The sequence below is a fragment of the Trachypithecus francoisi genome, unplaced genomic scaffold, assembly GCF_009764315.1.
Source record: "Trachypithecus francoisi isolate TF-2019V2 unplaced genomic scaffold, Tfra_2.0 Lachesis_group3, whole genome shotgun sequence".
Lineage (NCBI taxonomy): Eukaryota > Metazoa > Chordata > Mammalia > Primates > Cercopithecidae > Trachypithecus > Trachypithecus francoisi.
The window spans coordinates 58,564,998-58,569,653 of record NW_022681468.1 but is presented as its reverse complement, the minus strand read 5'-3'; positions in this window follow the sequence as shown (position 1 = coordinate 58,569,653).

The window sequence follows — 4,656 nt, the reverse complement described above, 5'->3', positions numbered from 1 at the left end:
TTTCAGGCCACTTATGTCCATTTAGTAAATTGCTACTCCAGTGCATTAAGTGCAACTCCAGTAGCCTAAAATTGTTAATGCACTTAATAATTTGGCACTTGTAATTGCCAGTGATGGTAGTACATTTGCTTTCAGATTCTCTTAGTAATCATTATGAAAAAAGAATTTGTGCCCAAAGAATTACATGGTTGGCCATTAGAATTATATAGCCTCTTTAAAATTTATAATAAACCCCTTTGCCATCTAATACTAAATAATAGATACTTCAGAAGATGCTGCCAAAGATTTTTTTTCTTCTCAAAATGCAAAATTTGTTCCTCTATGCAATAAAAGAAGCCACATACCTATACTCTAGTAAATAATTCAGTGCTACATTTTCATTTTGTCTTTACATTTAACTGCATCCACTGTAAAAAACCTCATGTAAAAGTAATATATTCTATGTTATGGAGGGAAACGGAAGTGTCAGGGTACAATGTTTCAATTAAGTAGGATGAAAGAGTTCTGGAGACCTAACTGACAGCATGATGACTGTAGTTAATAATACTGTGTATACCTGAAAGTTGCTAAGAGAGTAGATCTTAAATCTTTTCAACACACACACAAAAGGTGACAAATACGTGAATTAGCTTGATAGTGGCAATTCTTTTACAATATATGTATATAAAAAAGTCATACTGTTCACCTTAAATATATATAATTTTCATTTGTCAATTATACCTTATTAAAGGTTAGAAGGAAATGATATCACAGAATGAGAAGGAATTTGGCAGATCCTTCCAATAGCTGAAAGACTATACCTTCCCAACCACAATGCAGAATGCCACGTTTAAAACTCTACAGGATTTTTTTTCTTTAAGCATCAAAATTTTTTACTAAGAAAACAATGGTTAGTTTTTATCCAGATTGAAGGCATAATCACATATTTCTAATTTTCTATGTTGCACGAAATGACTACTCAGTTATCAAAGGCAACCATGGGTAACAAGTAATTAGTTTTAGTCAATAGACTTCCTTTATGGCTCATTTAAAGCCACCCATTATCTCTCACTGCCATGTGGCTCACTTTTGTCAATGTAGCAATCGGAGAAGCAGCATCTTTAACATGATGTGCTTTCCAAAGCATAAGCACATGTTACAGACGATCTAATTTACCCTCTGTGTTTCAATTCTAAAAGTTCGGCAGAATTCACCATGTGTTTTCAGGCATCCTAATTTCTTGGCATTTCACTTCTTAATTAGTTGGTGAGAGGTAAACCAAGCTCTGTAATCCTGAGAGGAATTGATGTAAGGGCAGTGTTTAATTGGAGGTTTAAAATCACTTGGAAATTGCTGTTATCCTTAAATATATGGTGTCCTTCCATCATGTCGGTGTCATTTAATGAGCTGATATAGATCAAGAGTCAGCTTATAAGCCAGATAATTAAACCACTTTGTTAACGCTTTGCTTCTGTATATTTTCTGCTGCACTCTGTGAAGAGTTTCATCTCTGTCAAGTATAAACATAAAATGGATTTATTTTACCTGTAACTCTTACCCACTCTGTTCTGTTACCATTATTTTTGCTGAGTATCAAGATCAGTTTTGAATATTTTAGTCCGATTCCATGACTTGTTATTCACCTTGGGTTATCACAGCAATGTGATTCAGCTACTGAAATTCTATCCTACAGATTTAAAACGTAGATTCATATTTAATTAATGTTCTTCCCCTTCCCCGCTACCAGGGTCAGTAAAGCCCCAGTAGCATGCATTGTAGGGTGGGTAAACTTGGTGTGCTTCTCTCAAAGTGGCCTTTCCACTGTCCTTGCTCTCAGGGGGTGGGACAAAAAGGAAGAGGGAAAGATGACTGTTTTTCAATGCTTGTGTCAATTTATCTAATTCTTATGATCAATCATACGTAACACAAGCAGCCACACACTGGAGATGATAAAGTTGTGGTCCTTTCTATGGTGGTCATTATCTTGAGACAGTCAAGTATAAAGGGGTCCCTGGGGAACTCCCCACCGGCCTGTGCACTGGGAGAAACAGGTGGAGCTGCAGTAAGTTTGCACCTTTTGCAGTGGGGAGGAGCCTGGCCTCTCCTTTTCCAGGATGGGAACCTGGGATTCAGTCTGCGAGATGAGGGCCTGTTAACAGGAACCCCTCTCTGGCTTTGCTGTGTTGTTTTTTCCTTTTACCTTTTCACCCAATAAATTCCGTTTCTCCCACTCTTCTATGTGTCTGTGAGCCTAATCTTTCCTGGTTGTGTGATAAGAACCCAGCTTTTGGCCGGGCGTGGTGGCTCAAGCCTGTAATCCCAGCACTTTGGGAGGCCGAGACGGGCGGATCATGAGGTCAGGAGATCGAGACCATCCTGGCTAACACGGTGAAACCCCGTCTCTACTAAAAAGTACAAAAAACTAGCCGGGCGTGGTGGCGGGCGCCTGTAGTCCCAGCTACTCGGGAGGCTGAGGCAGGAGAATGGCGTGAACCCAGGAGGTGGAGCTTGCAGTGAGCTGAGATCTGGCCACTGCACTCCAGCCAGGGTGACAGAGCAAGACTCCGTCTCAAAAAAAAAAAAAAAAAAAAAAAGAACCCAGCTTTTAGCTGAAGCAAGGAGAAAGTCATCCGACAACAACCTCTTGTGTAGTTTATAGGATCAATGAGAAGAAAGGCAAAAACTTCATTGAGAAGACACTTAATTTTAAACAGTCTCCCTAGGCATGGGGAATTTATTTTGGCTTGGGCTACATCTTTCAGTTGCCTCCCCAGCTTGGGAGCTTTACATTGCATTCCACTGTATGGATACTCTTGCTCTATGTTGCAGTAAGTGAGGCAAACTTGCTCTACAAACTTTATCTACTTCTTATGTCCCAGATCTGGGGAGCTACAAATCCCAGAGATCTATCTTCACTACCTTTCAGGAATCTACACTGCAGAAATAGTCTTCGGTCAGTCAGTCACACAGTATTACTAAGTCATCTTGGCTGAAATGGCACCTCACAGACCTCAGGTGTGTGCTTCTCTGGGTTGACTGGATGCTTCTGAACTTTTAAGTATTCACTCTTTTGGTTTGTGTGTGTGTTTGTTTGTTTCTTAAGAGACAGAGTCTTGCTCTGTCCCCCTGGCTGGAGTGCAATGGTCCAATAGTGGCTCATTGCAGCCTCAAACTCCTGGGCTCAAGCAATCCTCCCAATTCAGGCTCCCTGATTGCTGAATTACAGGTATAAGCCACGTACCTGGCCCTATTTGTTCATCAGTAAGAGCTGTGGACAATACCTTCAGGCATGGTTCTCAAACTACGATGTTCATGTTTCATTTGGCGAGCTTTTAAAAACGTGGATGATGGTTTATTTTAAGAATATGTACCGAGTTAAGGACAATTTAAAAATACAGGCCTCACTTGGAAAAACATACAGTGAAAAACAAAAGACTTGAGAATACAGGCTGCCTCAAAGCAGACCTCATAGTTCTGGTTGTGATCACAAGGTAGCTCAGCAGAAATCTGTGGGGTTCTATCATCTATATAATATAGCATGTCTCTCCACATCTTCTCTCCTCTCAGGCATTATAAACTACTTTTTCTCTTTCTTTACCATCAATATTTTTCCCAACTTTGTAGCTTCTCATATTTCTTAGAATACCTGCTCTAGAGTGTCCCTTTTTCTACAAACGAAAACTAACTCTAAACTCAGCCCCATCTGAAGCTAACATTAGACAGAAAGATTTAAGGAACCCTGACTCAAAATTTTGGGGCTTAGCCCCAAGTTAACATTCTTGCCCCTTGGATCTTTGTTTGTCCTGTAATTCAATGGAATTTAATTTAATAAACAATTAATTAGTAAATGCTTTGTGCTTGACACTGTTTATGTTCTAGGGATAAATTTAAATAAGGAGTTCATAGTGTGAGAGAGAAGACAGATGTCTAAAGAGTACTTATAAACAAATTAGGTAGTTACAGTATATTTTGGGAAAATTGAGGAAGCCAAAACTAACTCAGTTAAGAAGTGTATCATGGAAGAGGGAACATATAAATTGGGTCTGATAGGGTGATTAAATTTTGAGTTGCTAGATTGAACTTTGATCCCTTCAGTAATAGCTGTCTCCCCCAATGTCTACACATCTCAGAGGACAGGAAGAATTCTAGGGCTTTATTTTCCTAAAATGCTCAGCATTTGCCAAGATTCAAATCAATAAAACATAACATTAAATTAGAGCAAGACAAAATAATATAAGCCATACTAATAAGTGAGGAAGGAACAAGCCCACGTGAACATAAAATAATAAAGATATTTTAGTGGAAAACAGCAAAAGACAGCATATTGAAAAACTAGAATTTGAGAAAACGAATATGTATGCATAAGGCCATTTTGTGCAGAAAGAAAAGAAGATACCTTGGAAAGGAAGATATCATGAGCAAAATTATATAGTCAAGAGAGCAAAGAATATATTAATAAAATCAGTAATGCAAAGAGATGGGAAGAAGAACATATTGGTAGAATTTGCTTACTGATCAGATTCAAGAGAGATAATCAAGCAAAGAAAGATAGGAGTTGGACTCTAAAATTTTGGATGTCTTCTCTGGAAATATAGATTGGAGAAAAGTTTAAAGATAAAAGCAATTGACTTCTCTATATTTAGAAATCAATTAGAGTTAAAATTATGAAACTTATTT